Source organism: Blastomyces dermatitidis (genome assembly GCF_000003525.1).
Source record: "Blastomyces dermatitidis ER-3 genomic scaffold supercont1.1, whole genome shotgun sequence".
NCBI lineage: Eukaryota > Fungi > Ascomycota > Eurotiomycetes > Onygenales > Ajellomycetaceae > Blastomyces > Blastomyces dermatitidis.
Genome location: NW_025544774.1, coordinates 1,831,405 through 1,854,086, shown reverse-complemented (window position 1 = coordinate 1,854,086; position 22,682 = coordinate 1,831,405).

The window sequence follows — 22,682 nt, the reverse complement described above, 5'->3', positions numbered from 1 at the left end:
CTTCTTCTTCTTCTTCTTCTCCTCATCTGAGATAATAATCATCTCAAAATCTCTCTTCACTGTCTTCTCAGAGAAGGGTTTTCACTGCTCTCTCTCAGTCAGGTCAATCTGTATCTCAAAATCCTGCATTTTCTAGTCTGCTGTCTCAGGTTTCATCTCAGTAGTAAGTAGATTGACATGCTCAGAGAGCAGAGCTGTCTTCTTAATATTCTGAATTATGAAGTGCATTTAAGACCTGAATAAGATCTCAATTTCCTTCTTCTCTGTCAGCTTCTGCTAATCAATTAGAGAACAGAAGTGTTATCAAAAATCATTATCTCTTAATAAATAAAAAACTTATCAGTTTTGACTTTTTTGTCTTCTACTTTAATACTCTCTCAATCTTCTTCTATTACTGCTTATTTACAGTAATACTCTTCTTCTCTCTCACTCTCTTTATCTTGATCTTAAATCATTCTCAGAACTTCTTCTAGTCTCACTGCTGCTAGACTGGCCGCCGGGACCATGAATTTCACGTTTGATTTCATTTGATCTGGTCTCATACATTTCTTGGCGTGAATCCCGCTGGGACTGGCTATCAAAAAAAACATGCAAAGTGACTATATATCAGATTTTAAAATGGAACCATGACTTGAAAAAAATGAGAAAGTGATCTCATTTGATCCCATTTAGTCCCATTCTTGGCATAAAGTTACTATTTTTAGACATTTTAAAGTTTTTTTTAGACTATTTTTAATTTTTTAAAAAGTAATGCTTTTTGATAACACTCAAATGAGATTTAAAGTCATTTAAAGCAATAAAAATAATTTAAATTGAGAAGTGGAAATCATGATCTCATTTGAAAAATGTGATAAGAGTAGACAGTAAGTCTCACTGAGACAGTATGAGACTACTATCTAATGTTAAAACTGTGTAATGAAATCAGTTGAATTGATAATGAGACTATCAAAAAATCTGGTCCTGATCTCAGACACGGTCACACGGTCAGTCTAACTACTGCTATATAACACTCTTCACTATCTTCTTCTTCAATCTCTTACAGACAGCATCATTCATATTATTTCTATACTTAGTTCAGTCTAAATCTATCAGAAGTATTACTTAAAATTGTTATCATTCTGCTTTCTTACAGAGCCTCTTCAAAGTATTATAATATATCTTACAATCTATCTTCTCTCACTTAAATACCTTCTTCTTCTCTCTCTTCAATCTGTGATAATGCTCACGCATCTTGATGATCTACAGAACTGCAGAATATTTGAAAAGAGATGATATAATTAATTTCAGTGAGTGTTAAAGAAGAGTAGAGACAGAAGAGACAGTCAGAACTAATATAATAATAATAATAATAATAATAATAATAATAATAATAATAATAATAATGATAATAAAGATGATAATAGTGATAATAATAATAATAATAATAATAATAATAATAATAATGATAAAAGAAGAAGTACATTGAAATATATTACTGACTTATCAAATATAAAGAGACTCAAAGAAAATATTAACAGCTTTCAGTAATGTATAGAAACAGCTACAGTGTTGCATAGTAATATCATCTTCATTTAATACATACACTGTTGATATTCTTTGTATACAGTTATTATATAATCTGTATCAAAGATACATGCAGAAAATAGATGTTTATTACTAGAATAAATGATTGCAGCAATTCTCTGTTTTCATATTATAAAGATAAGTTATTCTCATTTCTTTCTTCTCTCTTTTCTCTTCTTCAATCAATCACTAATTTCAAGCTGATATGAAAACTATTAAAACACTCTTAAAAACTCTCAAATTGAAGAGTATAGACTAATTAAATTTTAAATGCAGAAGAAATCAAATTATCTTCTACAGATTCAATTACTTACTTCTCTCTTAAATAAAACAGCAGTCACATCTCTCTTCCCTCTCAATTAAACAAAACATGACCTGTGAAAAGTGAGTATCATGCCAGATTATAATGGCCAACACAGTCTCAGCACACAGACCTGTATATATGCAGTGCATGCTGAACTGAGAGACTGTGTGAATTGTAAATCAGCAGCAGTATTTCAGAGAGAGCTATACAGCATGAGAAAGTCACAACTCTCAGTCACATGTACAGAGAATGAATCACTGCAGTAAGTATATATGCATTGAAGTAATGCTTTTTAATAACACTCAGTCTCTGATATAATGAAAATAGAGTCTCTCTGTGAGATCTGTTTCTATCAGAAGTCAGAGAATCTTATATTTCTTAAAATTATCTTTATATACCTTGTTCACAAAATCAAATGAGAGAAATCATTGATTTCAGCATTCTACTCTTGATACTATTCAAGTGATAGCAGAGTTCATTCTAATCACACTTTTTAAGTATATATTTTCTAATTATTCACATTTATATAGATATATACTGATTATTTATTAGATGATATTAAGATAATAACTTATTATGACTGTGTTACTCTCACTGTGAGAAATACACAGTTAATAATGAATATTATAAAGACTCTGAGAAGTGAGTATTTTAAGAATACTACAGCTCTGTAATCTTGATTTTTTTTTATTTTTATTTTTATTTTTTTTATTTTATTTTTTTTTCTTTCTCTTTCTTTCTCTTTTTTTCTTTCTCTTCTTTTTTTCTTTCTCTTTTTTTTTATTGTGATTTTTTCTTGTTGTTTTATTTTTTATTTTTTTATTATTTTTTGTATTTTATATTTTTTTTTTTAATTAAAATGATATTAATTATGATCTGTGTTCAGAAAAGTAATAATATTTAATAATACTGTAAGACGCCTACGCCGAATAGATCGGCATTAAGATATAGGTCTTATATAACAAAAGATAAAAACGCTAGAGAAGGAAAGAAAGAGAAAGTGCAAGAATCAGCGATCGAGGTGGATATTTATATGTGTATGTGGTGGCGTACGCGGTGGAGCTTCGGGGCGGAAGAATATATGCACGTTCATAGCAGCTGAGAATCGGCGATCGAGAATGGCCGAGGATCGGAGCGTATGTGGAATCTGTGGAGTGTAACAGAATAGTCTATATGATTGATCGGGCGCAGCCCGCCACATTAGCCTTCCCTTTCCAGAAGCAGTTCCCATCGGTCAAGGGCCGCTGTTTCGGATAACGCGGAACTCGGAGTCTAGGTCGGTTGAGAAGGGAATGGATTGGTGGCGGCGCGGCGGTAGTTGTGGCAGATCTTCTATCTTATATTGTTCGGTGATCTGGATCGGACTGCGGGGGTTCGGTGTGAAGTATTTGATAAGGGGATACGCTGGAGGTTATGATGTCTTATGACTGGAGATTTTATCATTGCATAGTGGCTTCTCTTCAAATTGTTGTTGTCCAACCTCTTCAAGCTCCTGTTTGTGAATTTGAACAGGAGCTAATCTTTTCCCTGTTTCATTGAGGCATTCTTGTAGTTATCTTCTGAATCTTCCTCTAATGTAACATGGTTGGTGCGGACAGGCACTGATCCATTCTTTGAACAAGAAGGAACTGATCTTTCTCTCAATTGTGGAGATGCCAGTCTTTCTCTTGAGTGTGGAGGCACATAGGTCAATCAGCAGTTGGAAGCAATGTGTCTCAATCAGTTACAATTGATGCATACTTCATGTTGACATCAATCAGCGACTTCTTCGGGAGTGATCCCAGGGACTTAAAAGCCTGTTCAAACAGTGGAAACTCTTGCTTGTGCATAGGCATTTGAGTCTACTCAATTCATGGCATCTGCATCATAATTGTTCTTCAGTGCAGGTGTATGAGTAGCTGGGTTATCTGTTGATACAGGTGTATAAGTGACTGAGTTATTTGTTAATGCTGATGTATAAGTCACTGAGATGTAACATCTTCTGCCACTGTTCTGTATATTCTTGAGCTTGATAAGACAGTCATTCATTATCTGAAGCTGTGTGCAGAAGCCTTCATAAGTCTGGTCTTCATCTATGCTTACAAAAGCCTGTAAGAGTTTAAAAGTTAATGTCTTCTTAAGCATGCTAATCTTTATTTGATTCTCTCAAGATTGATTATCTGCTTCTAGAATCTTGGTATTGAAGTCAGGAATGAATATTATAAGAGAAGTGTTTCTCTGTCAGAAACTCTGTAATCAATCTAATACTTTCTGTTGTATGACAGTGTCTCAGAACAGAATATCAAGATATCTCATAATATTATCAGATATTCATAACACTGATTCACATGCTTTCATTCATGAATAAAACTTCTGTTTCACATGATTCTTCAATCATTCATTGATATATCAATCTTGATTGATTAATGAACTGATGAAATCTTCATCTACTCTCAGTTTCATGAGCATTTTCATTCTTCATAATGAGTAGAGAGTGAGATCAGAAGCATTGAAATATGTGAGAGCATCTAAGTGTTCTTTCAGCGCTTTTGTATTTGATTCTGTAGATATTGAAATCATGTGAGTTCCTTGTGATAATCATTGAATCTCTTCATATTGATGTTGTTGAGTTGCATGCATATCAGCTATTTATTGTTGTTGTAGTTTCAACATTGCTCAGAGCCACTGTGGCACTGTGTCTATGCTCATGTTCGAGTTTGAGGGTTCCATATTATCATTAGACATGGTTGTATTGATTGTCGGATGTGTAATTGTATGAATATCTCATACATCTGAGTGTCAGGACTCTCGGGTCTTTCGCTGATATTCTCTTGTAAGATCTTACTCTCTTCGTAAGATCTTGTTGCAGGGCCAGGGTGACTGGTGAGCAAGCTTCTATCTGTGAACTCAGTGTCTGCTTAACTGTGTTTCTCTTTCTTACGCGTTGTTACGCGTTCAGATATCTCTTGATGGATAATTGTTCCTGATGAGGAGACAATGAGTGTTTTTATAGTGTAAGGGGCCTACGCCGAATAGATCAGCATTAAGATATAGGTCTTATATAACAAAAGATAAAAACGCTAGAGAAGGAAAGAAAGAGAAAGTGCAAGAATTAGCGATTGAGATGGATATTTATATGTGTATGTGGTGGTGTACGCGGTGGAGCTTCGGGGCGGAAGAATATATGCGTGTTTGTAGCAGCCGAGGATCGGTGATCGAGAATGGCCGAGGATTGGAGTGTACGTAGAATCTGTGGAGTGTAACAGAATAGTCTATATGATTGATCGGGCGCAGCCCGCCACAAATACTCTCTATTGAATTTTCAACAAATGAGCACTATATTATGATATTATGTAAGTAAGAAATGATTTCATGATTTTATTTAATGTCATTTTCAATAATGAGATCAGAATGAAAATGTGACTAAGAATTCAAACATATTCTTTATCTGAGACTAGATTTTTATTTGAAAAGTGAATCTGAGATCTTTAATATTTGAAATAATGTGATTTAAGATCAATGTGATGAACACAAATCATGATCAGAAGTAATACTTTTAGATAATATGAAAACTGTAAAGTTTGATTCTGATCTCAGACACAGTCACACAGTCAGTCTAAATTCATGTCTGACTCTGATATTCTGATGAGTGATATTATAGATAAAGAGAATGAGTTTAATACTATACAGCTTATAAATATCTATAATGAAAAGTTATTGAAGAAAAATAATAATATCTGAACAATTGATAGAGAATTTCTGAACATAACTTCATCAAGAAACTCTATAATTGTAGAAGATTTCAATACACATCATCTCTGATAAAATTCAGAATGCAAAAGAGTAGTAAGAGCTGATAATCTGATTAAATAAATCTTTGAGTATTCAATAGATTTAGTTAACAAGTCTGATCAATAAACATTCTTTATAAAAGATATGAAATAGAAATCTATTATAGATCTAATCTTCATATCATAAAATCTAATAGAAAAAAGACTTATAAACTGATTTATTAATTCAAATAAGACATCAGAATCAGATCATGAGATTATTCAATTTAATATTGAACTGAGTGAGAAATAAATGAGTGAAAATCCTCTTCTCTCTAATCAGTTTAACTTTGAAAAAGCTGACTGAAAGACAGTTGAAGAAAGTATAAAACTATTAAAATCTGAAAGACAGAGTAAGCTGTATTAAAATCCTGATCAAGATATCTCAAATGAAATACTTAAGAATAGAGTAAAGCTTATTACATCTATTATTCTAATAAGTGTTAGAGATAATATTTCAAAGAGAAAATCTTCTGAGTATTCAAAATCTTGATGAAATGAAAATATCTTATCTAAAAGAAAAGAATTAGCTACTGCTAGAAGAGATTGAAAGAATGATATAATATCTGATAAAGAGTTCAAAGCTGTTAGAAATGAATATTTTTCAGATATTAAAAGAGCTAAAACAGACTGCTGAAATAAATTTCTTAAAGAAGCATAAGAAAAAGAAGTTTTTAAAGCTTTTAACTATACTAAAACAAGAAGTATAGCAAAACTTTCAATCTTAGAATATAAGTTTCAGAATAAATCATATACAGTAAACTCTTTTGAGAAAAAATGTCAAGCTTTTATAAGAACTCTCTTTCAAAACTCATTAGATTCAGATTCAGAGAAAGAGAATATATCACTTCTCAACTATATTAATGAAAATGACTGAGAATGACCTGATCTTACTCAAGATAAATTAGAGTCAGCTATCTTCTCAAGTTCAGCTAAGACTGCTGCAGAGCCTGATTCAATTAATTACTTAATTATTTAAAATACATACTTCTACTTAAAGAATGAATATTTTGAACTCTTTTTCAATCTCTTGAAAAATGAATATCATTCTGAATGCTGAAGAGAAGTCACTGAAGTGATTCTTATAAAATCTAATAGAAAAACTTCAATTTCTAAGTAATATAGAGTAATATCTCTATTTAACTATCTAGAAAAGGTTTTAAAAAAGATAATAGTTACTTAACTGTCTTTTATAAGCTCTATCAGTAATTCTCTTTTATTCAGTGAATAAATAAGAGATAGAAAACAGTGTTCTGTAATTAATACTATTCTCTCAGTTATTTATAATATTCAAATATCAAAGTATAAAGATCTGGTCTCAACTGCAGTTTTTATTGATATAAAAGAAGTATTTAATCATATTTCAAAGTTAAAGTTAATTCAGATATTAAAGATATTAAAACTATCACTTTCTCTAATAAAATAAATTAACTATTTTATATCTAAAAGAATTATATAACTTTTCTTTGATGAAATAAAATAAGATAAGACTGAGATAAAAATAAAAGTACTGTAAGAATCTTTAATCTCACTTATTTTATTTGTAATATACACTGTATATCTATTCAAAAATAGAAATATAAGAATAGTGCAATCTTTAAGTTATATGAATAATATTAATCTAGTCTATAGCTTAAAAACTATGAAAGAGAATTTAAAAGTGATTGAAGAAGCTGTAAAGAAAATCTTTATTAGAACAGATATTAATTAAATTCAGTTTAATATAAATAAAACTAAGTTAATTCATTTCTTTTCTAAATTCAATAAGAAAGAACTATCTCTAACTCTTTTAAATAGATAGATTAAACTCAGTGTAAATATTAAATAATTAGAAGTATGATTAAACTTCAAGCTGAATTTTAAATATCACATTGAACAAAGAACTGTCAAGATAGAAAGACTATTAAATAATATAATCAGACTATTAAATACAGAGAGAGATCTATTCTTCCAGATAATAAGACAGTTATATATAGCCTGTATTACATCAGTAGCTGATTATAAAGTTCAAGTTTGATAAAATAATCAAGAGAATTTCACTGAACTCTTTCAAAGTCTGTAAAACAGAGTCTTGAGAAGAATTCTGAGAGTATTTAAATCATCTTCTATTAAAATAATAAAAATTGAAGCTTCAATTTCTTCTTCTACTATTAGATTTAAAAAGGTCTGTATAAACTATACTCTGAGAGTTATAAAAATAAGCTTAAATCATATAATCAGAGAAAGAGTCTCTTCTTTATTTTTATTAATTAACTCTGAAAATGAACTGAATTGAAATAGATTTCTTAATTAAAATAAAAATAATTCTTTAAAGAAAATGTCTTCTCAACTGTACAGACTATACTCTCTAATTAAAAATCAATTTTCTTCTTTAAATATTGAAAAAGTTGATTATGAGAAGTTATCTCTCTGAAGAGAAAAGCTTAAATCTCTTATAAACTTATAAATAAGTGAACTATTAAAAGAGAAAGAATATGAACAGTATTTGAAGAGAATTTCTATAATCAATATAAAAGACTCTATTCTGATTTATTCAGATGACTTAAAAAATGAGAATTTGAATAGATTAGACACAGACATTGCTTATACTGAAGATAATATCAATTTTATCTCAGATTTCTGAAATCTAGACTGTAAATCTGAAGTCTTTGATACTGAACTATTTATAATAGTGAAAGCTTTCAAACTCATTAAAATAAAATCTGATTAAAAGAGAAAATAGTTTGAAAGAGATATAAATATTCTCTAATAATCAAGCTACTTTAAAAAGACTTAGAAATAGTCAGATTTATAGTAATTAAATGAATCTTAAACTGATCTTAAACTCTGTTTTAAAAATTTAAAAGAGAAGAATATCAAAGCTGATAATTCATCTATACTAAGTTTCTACTTATATAAATATTCATGATAATGAATTCACTGATTCAGCTGTAAAAAAGTGTACAGAATTAAGCAGATCTATTCAAAAAATTATATTCTGATCTTTTATAAAGAGAAAAATAAAAGAATCTTATTTAGATAAGTGAAATAAAAGCTGATAGAAATAAAAGAAAAGTATACATTATTCAAGATTTAAAATAAAACTCAAGTGAAAATTATATTTAATTAAATATAAAAAGAAAGTATTCTCATCTATAATATAGCTGAAACTAGAATATGACTATTTTAAATCTTATATACAAAGATTTGATGATAGATTTGACTCAATAGAATGTGTATTCAGTAATACAAATGAGAATTCTAAGTATATTGTAATACACTGTACATTATATAATAGTCTCAGAGTCAGATTGAAAGAGAAGTATAATCTAAATCAATTAAATATGAGATTCTTATTCTTAACTAAGACAGAAATTAAATACTTAATAGACTTTCTATCAGAAACTCAAGCAGCTATAAGAAAATGATTAAATTCAGAAATATCTGAATATGAAGAGAAGAAAATCAATCAGATATAGTCTGTTAAAATAGCTATATACTATTTTTTAATAATTTGTTTTATTACAGTCTCTCTTTACTTTATCTTTTTCTTTCAATTTCTTTCTATCTATCTATTTAATATGTCTATCTTTAAGACTGTGTTCTCTTTTCCTTTGTCATGATATTATTAAATAATTTCAAAGTATCAGAAGATATTAAAATACTGCAATTTATAAACAGTTTTTGTATTCTGAGCTGAAATTTTCTGATTTTGTATATCTGAAATTGATGAATGTATAATAGTTAACTTTACAGATATAGAAAAAACCCTGAGAACTAAAAGTTCTCAGATAGATGTCATAGTCTCTGACTGCATACATCTATAATTAAAGAATAATAATAATAATAATAACATTTTTGACACAGATAGTTCATCTTTTTTGAAAAGACTTTTACTCTTTATTAGAGATATTTCATTTTCCCTGAATCTGCTGAGCAGCAGATTTATATACTTTATATTTTTAAGAAAGCGCATTCTTTATTGTGAAGAATATCACTTTTTCCTTTTTTTTATACCTAGAAGAAGCAGAGTCATCTCAATATGAGTGATATATCTATTACTTCAGAGTTCAGCTCAAGGCTCAGAATCACATGCTTTACTAGATAACTCATTGATAGAATAATTACTTATTATAAGAAGGCTTCTGACTTGCAAGATGAGACTGAGATCAGTTTTCATCAGAGTATGAAATTTAATGATGAGATAATGAAGAAGCTTCAGAATAAAGAAAAGCAGAGTTAACATTTATCTGCAGAATCTGTTTATTTCAACTCATTAAATTCTTCACTATTTCTCATCTCTGAAATGCTGACTTTTAATGATGATATGAATTAATCTATCTATTGCACTGCAGGCAATCTTATAAATCTTATACAGATGATGCTACAGAATCAAATGACTGTGACTGAAACTACTTAACATCTCACTACATCTGTCTCTGTACAAAGAGATACTATAAGAGATGAGTTGTGAAAATATCAGAAGAAAGTCAAATATATACTAGATATTAAATCAGTGATCACATTTAATGACTCTAATTATGAAGTCTGATATGTTGATATGTTGACTGATGCAGAAGTTATTAATAAAATCAACATTCTATTGAGAATTCAATGTGAATTCTCTTTTACACATCATATCAACTCTGAGAAGTGAAGAATCTGTTTCAAGTCTCTATATAGATGTATGCTATTGAGTCTTATTGAAAATGTTTAAATCACTATTGAAGCCTTGAAAGCTGATAATACTGCAGCTCTGTGAGACAAGATCAATATTAAATATGTAATATCACTGACAGAAGAATGAGTTAATGTCTTCAAGAAATTGACAAAATTACAAGCTAAGAAGAATGATTATCTTACTTTTCAGAGATATTTCTACTATCTTATTATCTGTTACAAGAAGCTCTGTCAGAGCACTGAGAATGTATATCATAATCTTTTTCTCCACAATCTGTAGAATTATCAAAGATCATTTATCAAGACATATTTGAATGAGTTTTTCTCCACTGATCAGAGACTCATTGTCAACATTGATATTAATAATTTGATGAAGTAACTGATCAATTGTACATTTAAGAAGATCATTATTAAGTGAAAAAAGCAGCCTCAGGCTGATTCTGTGACTGTGAAAAAGAACAAGAACAAAGATAAGAATAAAGATGAGAATAAAAGCACATCTGTGTAGAAGTGCATTCACTGCAGAAGATATGAATATACTGTTAACAGGTGTTTTATCTTACACTCTGATAAAAAGAAAAAGAAGAATGATAAGAAGAAAGAGAAGAAGAATGACTTGATGAGTTCTCAATCAGCAGCAAATGCAGTAATTACAAAGACTGAGTTCTATTTCTCTTTCACAGTTACCAGAAAACCATTCTCTAGATCTTGATATTTGAACACATGTGCAAGCCTGAATATGATGAATAAGGTTCATTCTTTTTCAAACATCAAACCTTTTAATGATAATATCTCTGTTAATTCTGCGACTGAAGAAACTGAGTTTGTCAAGAAGATTGAAACTATTATCTTGAAGATTGAGAATGATAATATTAACTTGCAGAATGTTCACTATATTTCTAATATTACAATTAATCTGCTCTCATTTGCAAAGCTTGAAGATCAGGGATTCTGATTTACATTGTCTTTCACTATTCTCTCATTTTTCATTTACAGAGCTCTGAATAGTGTTATTTTTCATACAGTTCAGACAGCTCAGAACAACATATATAAGATTAATGAGTGAGAGTTGAATGAGAATCTCAATCATCTGAACAGAGCAGTCAAGTATATTGCGATGATATCTTATAAGTATGATTTTGATCGAAAAGTTGATCTTCCTGTGACTGCTGCTACTACTGTTAATAATGTTGATTCTGCAGATATGAGAACACAGATATCAAAGATATCAAAGACTCTTTTAAATTGATATTACAATCTCAGTCATATTCACACTGATACTATAATTACTATGATCAAGGATTCTTATACTGAAGTCACAATTAAAGATTCTAAGACTAAGTTCTTTTGTGAGAAATGTGTTAAGACAGATATGATATGAGATTATTCAAAAACACTGATGCCTAGATCTATTTGACTCATTGAGAAGGTTCATATTAATCTTACAGATGATGAATGTACATTGAAAGACCTCTCTAATCATCTCTTAGAGTCTCATCAGAGAATCAGATACTGAATACTTATCATCTGTGATGTGACTCACTATCATTTAGTATATTTTTTAAAGTTCAAGAATGAGACTGTTCAATACTTTGAGTTATGACTCAGATTCATGAGTAATCTCAGATATACAGTCCCTGCTTTTCTACAGACTGATATTAATGATGTTTTCTGATTCACACATATACATACAGTTATGAATTCATATGATATCAAATGAGAATTAACAGCATCACATTTGTCACATCAGAATGATGTTTCTGAACATGAAATTCACACTATTATGAGACAGATTAAAGCTGCTCTTTTGAAAGATAATCTCTCTAAGAAGTTCTGAACAGATGTTCTAGAGACAGTGATTATAATAATCAATAATACTCTCATATCTACAGTTCTTTATAACTCAAAATTTTGATCCTCTACTGCAGAGACTTCTGTGATTTCAAGTTCACATAAGATTTCTTAATATGCACTTATGAATACCTCACTGAATATGAGGCATTTTCACTGATTAAGTACAGAGGTTTTTGTTCACTTGCATGAATCTCAGTGACCTGTGAATAAGCTTTCTTTATGTACTGATTTCTATCATATCATTGAATTCAGTAGCACATTGATATATCATCTATGACATTCTGAATCTGACAAGATTATTGTCAGTAGTAATGTGAGATTTCTGATTGCTGAAAAACCGGTTGTTACATCTGTGAAACTCATTAGTCATGTTATTGAACTGAAACCTGATATTCATCTGATTGATGATGAAGATGTCTTCAACATTGATGATCTGAATTCTACATGATTGCAGCCTGTGAAATCACTGACTACTTACACTTTAAGTCTTATTACAGATAACCTTCTGAAGTTCTATAAGAATGTCACATCTCAGTCAGAGAGAGTAGAAGATTATTGAAAGAAGTTCATACAACATAAGATTACTGATCTGAAGAGATATAATATATGAAGTTTAATCTCTAAATCTGATATTCTGAGAAGTGAACTGATTGCTTCAGACTGTTGAGTGTTTCTTGAGAAAGATAGACCTGTGAACCTGAATGCTGATTCTGATGATATTCTTAGAAAATCACATTGAGTGATTTATAATAACTGACTTAAGAAGAGTTCTAGAGAAGAGATCTACACTTCTGTCATTACTGATACTGTCAATCATATTCTTTTTGTAATAGCAGCACTATATAGTTGAACACTTTATCAAGTAAATATAGTGATAGTATATCTGTATGAGCATCTCACTAAGAAGATCTATATGAGACAACTCATCAGATTTGAGACAGATTCACTGAAAATGCTTATCTATGTGATTGAGAGTAGTCTATACAGTCTGAACTCTGTGACAAAGATCTGATATAATTACTTAACAGCTCTGTTGAGTGATCTTGAATTTACAGTCAGCATCTATGATTCAGTACTCTAATATCATACATTCAGACATCATCTCTATATGACAATCTACATTGATGATTTTAACATCATATTCAAAGTTTCTGAGAATGCTGATTGACTAGTGAGTATACTCAGTGAGAAATTGAAAGTCAAGAATCTACATCAGCTAATTAAGTATTTGAGTATGAAGATCAATTGTTCAGACAAGAGAATTGATTTGATACATTATCAATATATTAAATATCTTATTAAAGATTTCTATCTTGATAATACAGCTGTTGTCAGAACATCAATGAAGAATGAATTCTGTATTAATAATTTCTCTATATCTGAGAAAGAGGCTGATTTCACAATTCAGTGATATCAACATGATGTGAATTGCTTGCAATATCTTGCAGTTAAGACACATTCTGATATCACTCACACTGTCTCACTACTCACTCAACAGAATGTTGATTTAACACCTCAATGTTGAAAGACTCTATTACACATTATACATTATTTGAAAGAGATCATGGATCTGGGCATTTTCTACAGATGTGGCCCGTATGAGGGGTTCATTCCTTTCATTTCTACCGATCTCTCTGTTATCTCTGATTTCCTCAATGATTCCTACCTACTCTTCGGCTACTCAGATTCCGATTGAGCCGGCCCCTTGAATGGTGATAGGAAATCAACATCCGGCTACATTTTTAAGCTCACAGATGACCTGATTTCATGGCATTCAGTGAAGCAATCTTGTGTATCTCTAAGTTTCAATGAGGCTGAATATGTGGCTCTTAGTGAGACAGTCTGTGAGGCAACATGAATCTGGAATCTCATGATTGAGGTTGGCTTCATCACTACATCTTCAATACAGATTCTCACTGATAATAAGAGTGCTATAGATCTTACAAAGATAGCAGTCATTACAGTCTGAAGCAAACACATTGACACACATTTTCATTTTTCATGTTGACAGTTGAATCAGAAGGTCATTGATTTAGAATATATTCTCATCACTCAGATAATGATGAATGAACTCACTAAATCTCTAGACACTGTGACATTTATGTGATTCATGATTTTGCTAGATCTTACAGATATAAAAGTTAAGAATGTTTAATTTTACATTTGTATTTGATTTTGACAGACTATCTTGATAATTTGAGTGTTTTTGTATGTGATTCTTGTTATCTCAAGAGGAGGTGTTAGCTCTTACAGTTGTTGCGGTTAGCAATCTCACTAGATTATGTGACTCATCACTATATTATGTTTCTGTAGATAGATCTATCAATACAACCTTCAACTATTCTATATATAAGACTCTTGAAGTAGTGATATTAGTAATAGAAGAATTTCACTATTATAAGAAGCTTCTGATTATAAATGCTATAGTTGATCTCTACAGATTGTATCTTTTATAAGAAAAAGATCACTGAAATTCAGTTCTTATTTAACTGTAGTTATAAGACTATTTCTGAAATTATAAAGAAGAAGATATCTGTCTTTAATCTAATTAAGAGTAAGAGATTAAAGTGAAACAGTATCACTGTATCTATAAATATCTGTTTCAATCTTATAAAAGCTCTGTGAGCTTCTGAAATAAGAAAGTTCTCACAGTTCTCTCTTCTTAACAATCTTTTCATTCTTCATTTATGAAATAACTTCTTCTTATTTTCACTCTTTAGTATATCTGTAAGAGTTAAGAAGATTCTTATAAATACAAAGATAAATTATCTATACAAATTCACAAAGCTTAGAAAGATCTGAATCTCATGAATACTAGTTAACTCTGATTATAATAGAATAGTCTCAATCTGTGAAGATTTCATCTGAATATTATCTGTGATAATTACATATTCTAGGAAATTAATCTGATAGATACTGAAGCTATACTTTATAAACTTAATATACAGTTCTATCTTATCTAAGATCTTTAACATAGTTTATATATACTCAGTGTGTTCTTTCTTCTTCACAGAGTATATTATCACATCATTCAGATATATTATCACAAAGACATTCAGATATATACAAAGTATTTTATTAATAAAAGACTGAAATACTGTGAGAGTATTAGTTAAATTAAAAGACATTACTATATATTCAAATAATTTCAGTATGATTTTAAAGACAGTCTTTCATTCATTCTCAGACTGTATTTATAGCTGTATATATACATTGATCATATTCAGTTGTATAAATATAATAGCTTCTATGAGACAGTTAATCACATTTTTAATCAGAGATAGAGAATAGTAACCCTTTATTATCTTAAAGTTCAGATTATAGTAGTTTATATATAATCTAAGATCTTTATTCTTCTTCTTTATAAATATCACAGAGGCTTCTGCAGAGATCTTTGAAAATTGAATAAAGTCATTCTTCAGATTTTTCTTTATATAAGTCTGTAAGATCTCTGTCTCATGATAAAAGAGCTTATAGATTGATTCTTAGAAGAGTTTCTATTCTTCTATTAAATCTATTATTAGATTCTTCTCATGATAAGATAAAAGCTCAGCTGTCTTAGCTGAACTGAATATCTCTGTAAGATCTTGATATTTCTCTGATATCTGAAACTCAGTTTTCATGACTGCAAAGTTCTTAGACATTTATAAAGTTATTATATAGATAAGTTTATCTTCTCTAATTAACTCTACAGTATTAACTGATTCTATCTCTTTAAGTGAGTCTGTTAACACTGATCAGAAGTATAAACCTGACTTATAAACAGCTATGTATGAATTGTGTCTTTGAAGTTATGCAAGTCTTAAGTACATATTATCTGTGATATCTGTGATAATCACAGTTTCTATAAATCTTCTTCAGATTTCAGAGAGATCTTGTAATTCAAAGATAGCTCTTATAAGTCTCTCAGTTCTCAGATCTGAGTTCTTACATTCTGCTTATTATAAGAGCAGATTCTCAGTTTCTATTATTCAGCTTATTCACTCTGTAAGCTTTAAAGACACTACAGTGATCTGAGATTCTGAATTTATTAATATTTCTTATACTTATAAGACAGCAGTACTGCAGTGCAGTCTCTCTTCATAAGTATATATTTTTATTAAAGAAGTAACAGATTCAGATGTCAGCTTTAAAACTCTTAAGAAGACTGTTATCAACTCTGTTCATAACTTCTTAAATTTCTATTTTAATTTATCTGAATAGTTTGCACAGAGATATTCTGATTTAGAATAAATAAAGTAGAGTCTCTTTTTCTTAATCTCTCTATTATACACTCTGTTTATAAGAGCTTATAAAGCTCTCTCTCTCTGCTCAGTAGTCAAATATAAATCTCTCTATATCTTATTATCTTTTCTTAGTAAATCTATTCTCTGTTATTCTGATTCTTACAGAGCTGATCAGTGATTTACTCTTTATAAGTCTGTGACTCTCACAGTGATCTATAAGTGATGAATGAGAGTTATCAGTTTCTTCAGAGTTAAGAACTTAGAGTCTTACTTAATAAGCTTATTCTATATATCTTTATTCAGTCTCTTTATAAATATTATCATTCAGATCTTATTTCAGAGCTCTGTTTTCACAGATCTCAATTCATATCATAATTTTATAAAGTATTATAAGTAGTGTTTATCAGATTTCTCATCTCTTTTTCTAATATTAATAATTATAGCTCAGATATTCTCTGTCTGACTTATAAAGTCTCTCAACTTATTCTCTAGATAGATCTTGAGAGCAGATCAGTGAAATCTCTTATAATTATTCTCTAAATAATCTAGTTAGTTCTTGACTTCAGTATAGTAGAGATCTGTTATTATATAAATAATAGCTTCTTCATCTTTTATATCACACAGTCAGACTTATGAGTTAATTTTAAATACAAACTTATAAAAGCTTTTATAGATTGTAATTTATTAAGTAATCTTAAGTGATCACAGCTTAAGAAAGTTTCTTTTCAGTTCATAGATATCTCTGAAGATTATATCTAGAGATTCAGTTTAAGAATGTTTACAGACAATAAGTATTTCTTATAGAAAAATAGCTTAATCTTATAAAAGATACTCAAGAATATTCTTCACTGAGATTGATTTATTTATAAGCTTAGAGAGTTTCTCTGTCACAGATACAGAGAATGATATTCTATAAGTAATTAATAAGTTCTCTGAGACTTCTTTTACAGAGATTATTTATGATTTAAGTGACTACTTCTGAGTGTCTGCAGTAGAGTTCACAGAGATTGAAGTATATAAGTTTCTAGTTCTTTCAGTCATAACAGACAGTTACTGACTGACTTAGCTTGAAATATAAGAATAAGTGCTTACAGATAATTATTCAGATATTTACAGCTTGATATAATATATACTGTTAACTACTAGAAGTATTCATGATAGAAAGATAAAATATAGAGATTAATATATAATAGTATTTAAGCTGAGTTATGAATAGTATTCACAAACTTCAGTCTATATAGTTATGTGTAGTCAAGGGCCGCTAACTCTATTGATTACATGAGAGATAGAAATAAAGATAAAGAATTTATGAGAAGCGGGATTTCTTACATTCTGATATGAGCTTCACTGTAGAATTTCTTGAACAATTCAGCTTCTGATCTACATCAAAGAACTGAGCTGTATACAAGTGTACACTTCAATATCTACAGAGTTTAATCAATGAAAATATAATTTATCACAGAGATACTGATATTGAATCTATGATATACACAGATACTGATTGAGCTGGTAGAGATTCAGAATCTTATTCAATCACTGATTATATCATCTATATAACAGATAGCTCTGTTATATAACAGAGCTGCTGATAAACAGAAATCTTTAAATTATCAATGAAGAGTAAATATATTGCATTCTCTAAGACTGTATATGAGCTTGTCTGTCTTTATAAGCTTCTACAAGATGCTGAATTCATTCTATTCTATCTCAACAATCTAAATGTTAATGATTATCTCATTTCTATCACAGTCAATGATCTGACTTATATAATTCATACTGATAATAAGTTTATCATAGAGCTATTCTCTTTCGAAGCAATTTCACACCTGCTCAAAGTATATAAAGATTCATTGTCACATTTTTCAGAATCTTATCTGTAAGAATGAGATATCTATCTGATATGTTTCATCTGCTGAGAATGCAGCAGATGAGCTTACTAAATCACTTAAAATGTTGAAATATATATATTGAAAAGAGAATATGAAGATAAAGAGATAGAGAAATAAAAAATGATGTATCTCATAACTGATTTTTCATTACTACACATTTTCCAGTCATTTTTTATACCTGTACTTGATTTGAAGGTGAATTTTATATATATAGCATTGTGTATAGTTACTCTGATGAGTGAGAGTGTCAGGTCATGTGATCTGGCTTACTAATTCTTTCACTATATAACTTCTCATAAGCTAGTAATCTTTTTAATTAAGCAAGTTTTACACCTTTTATATAATATCTATAATTCAGTACTCTGATTATTATTATTATTATTATTCTTCCATTATACTCATATGCAAGCGGAGCTTATGATGAGTCCTTGCGTGATGTTAAATACAGGTCAAGTGTTGGTTATACAGGAGGAAATACAGGTGTTGAGACCACGTCAAGATAACAAGAACATAGGAAATACAAAGAAGTGACAATTAAATACATGCGATAATAACTTCCCAGCCCAGGAACATAGAGCAATTTTATTTTTTTTTTATTGAAGCGATTTGTACACCTCTGTATTTATTAGAAACCTGAGGTGCTTGGGTTCCGGATTTAATGTATCCCCTGCGGGTTTCAAACCCACACGCCCTGGTTTCCCACGCCAAGGCGCTACCGGGTGGCCGCATTAACCATTCAGCCACCGGGGCTCAGTACTCTGATATTATATATTCAGATATTATCTGTATATAATAATCTATATTAATAATCTTAATATTATATCTGAAGTTTCTGAGAATGCTGATTAACTAGTGAGTATACTCAGTGAGAAATTAAAAGTCAAGAATCTATATTAATTAACTAAGTATAAAAGTATAAAAGTCAATTATTCTGACAAAGAAATTGATTTAATATATTATCAATATATTAAATGTCTTATTAAAGATTTCTATCTTGATAATACAGTTATTATCAAGACACTGATGAAGAATGAATTCTGTATTAATAATTTCTCAATATCTGATAAAGAGACTGATTTCATAATTCAGTAATATTAATATAATATAAGCTACTTATAATATTTTACAGTTAAAACATATTCTGATATTACTTACACTGTCTTACTACTTACTTAACAGAATATTAATTCAATATCTCAATGTTAAAAGACTCTGTTATATATTATATATTATTTAAAAGAGATAATAAATTTAAGCATTTTCTATAGATACAGTTTATATAAGAGATTTATTTCTACTGATTCTTCTATTCTCTCTGATTTCTCTGATAATTTTTACTTACTCTTCAGCTACTTGAATTCTGATTGAGTAGAACTCTTAAATAATGATAGAAATTTAATATTCAGCTACATTTTTAAGCTTATAAATAGTCTGATTTCATGATATTTAGTGAAGCAATCTTATGTATCTCTGAGTTTTAATGAGACTGAATATATAACTTCTAGTAAGGTAATCTGTGAAGTAATATGAATCTGAAATTTTATAATTAAGCTTGACTTTATTATTACATCTCTGATACAGATTTTTACTGATAATAAGAATATCATAGATCTTACAAAAATAGCAGTTATTATAGTCTGAAGTAAGTATATTGATACATGTTTTCATTTTTCATATTAACAGTTGAATCAGAGAATCATTGATTTAAAATATATTCTTATCTCTCAGATAATAATAAATGAACTTACTAAATCTCTGAATACTGTGATATTTATATAATTCATGATTTTACTAGATCTTACAGATGAAAAAGCTGGGAATACTTAATTTTACATTTGTATTTAGTTTTGACAGACTATCTTGATGAATTAAGTGTTTTTATATGTGATTCTTATTATCTTGAGAGAAAGTGTTGACTGTTACAGCCGTTGCAGTTAGCAATCCCACTAGATCACGTGACTCACCACTATATTATGCTCTTTGTAGATAGATCTATTAATACAACCTTTAACTATTCTACAAGTTCCGTATTTAGTGAGGTCAAGTTTTCTGCTTTCTGAACAGATTGCTATTAGCTGTTACGGCCGTTGCGGTTAGCGATCCCACTAGATCACGTGACCCATCACTATATTATGTTCTTGTAGATAGATCTATTAATATAATCTTCAACTATTCTACAGATTATAGTCTGAATAACATGTTTTTCTTTTTAGAATATTGTATTAATATTTTTGATAAGAGTAGTTTATCTTTTTTAAAAAGACTCTCACTCTTTATTAGAGATATTTCATTTTCTCTGAATCTGCTGATCAGCAGATTCATATACTTTATATTTTTAAAAAAGTGTGTTCTTCATTGTGAAGAATATCACTTTTTTTTTTTACATATCTAGAAGAAGCAGAGTCATCTTGATATAAGTGATATATCTATTACTTCAGAGTTTAGCTCAAGACTCAGAGTCACACACTTCACTAGATAACTTATTGATAGAATGATCACTCATTATAAGAAGGCTTCTGACTTACAAGATGAGACTGAGATCAGTTTTCATCAGAGTATGAAATTTAATAATAAGATAATAGAGACACTTCAGAACAAAGAAAAGCAGAGTTAATATTTATCTACAGAATCTGTTCATTTCAACTCATTAAATTCTTCATCATTTCTCATCTCTAAAATGCTAACTTTTAATGATGATTTGAATCAATTTATCTATTGCACTGCAGACAATCTTATGAATCTTATACAGATAATACTACAGAATTAAATAACTGTGACTGAAATTACTTAACATCTCACTACATCTGTCTCTGTACAAAGAGATACTATAAGAGATGAGTTGTGAAAATATCAGAAGAAAGTCAAATATATACTAGATATTAAATCAGTGATCACATTTGATGACTCTAATTATAAAGCCTGATATATTGATATGTTGACTGATACAGAAGTTATTGATGAAACTGATATTCTATTGAGAACTTAATAAGAATTCTCTTTTACATGTTATATTAATTCTGAGAAGTGAAAGATTCATTTCAAGTCTCTATATAAATATATACTGTGAATTCTTGTTGAAAACATTCAAATCACTATTGAAATCTTAGAAGCTGACAATACTGCAGCTCTGTGAGACAAGATCAATATGAAATATATAATATCACTGACTGAAGAACAAGTTAATATCTTTAAGAAATTGACAAAATTATAAGTCAAGAATAATGATTATCTTACTTTTCAGAGATATTTCTGCTATCTTATTATCTGTTATAAGAAGCTCTGTCAGAGCACTGAAGATGTATATCATGATCTTTTTCTCAACAATTTACAAGATTATCAAAGACTGTTTATCAAGATATATTTAAATGAGTTTTTCTTCACTGATCAAGAACTCATTATCAATATTAATATCAATAATTTGATGAAGCAACTGATCAATCATACATTCAAGAAGATTACTACTGAATAGAAAAAGCAGTCTCAGACTGATTCTGTGACTGTGAAAAAGAATAAGAATAAGGACAAAGATGAGAACAAAAGCACAACTGTATATAGACTGACCGTGTGACTGTGTCTAGAACCAGGACTAGATTTTTTGATAGTCTCATTATCAATTCAACTGATCCCATTACACAGTTTTAACATTAGATAGTAGTTTCATACTGTCTCAGTAGAACTTACTGTCTACTCTTGTCACATTTTTCAAATGAGATCATGATTTCCACTTCTCAATTTAAATTATTTTTATTGCTTTAAATGACTTTAAATCTCATTTGAGTGTTACCAAAAAGCGTTACTTTTTAAAAAATTAAAAATAGTCTAAAAAAAACCTTAAAATGTCTAAAAATAGTAACTTTATGCCAAGAATAGAACTAAATGGAATCAAATGAGATCACTTTCTCATTTTTTTCAAGTCATGGTTCCATTTTAAGATCTGATATATAGTCACTTTACATGTTTTTTTGATAGCCAGTCCCAGCGGGATTCACGCCAAGAAATGTATGGGACCAGACCAAATGAGATCAAACGTGAAATTTATAGTCCCGGCGGCCAGTCTAACTGTATGAAAGTGCACTCACTGTAGAAGATATGAATATACTATTAACAGATATTTCATCTTACACTCTGATAAAAAGAAAAAGAAGATGAACAAGAAGAATGATAATAAGAAGAAAGAGAAGAAGAATAACTTAATAAGTTCTCAATCAGTGATAAATGCAGTAATTATGAAGATTGAGTTCTATTTCTCTTTCACAGTCACTGAAAAACCATTCTCTAGATCTTGATATTTGAATACATGTACAAGCCTGAATATGACAGATGAGCTTTATTCTTTTTCAAACATCAAATCTTTTAATAATAATATCTCTGGTGATTC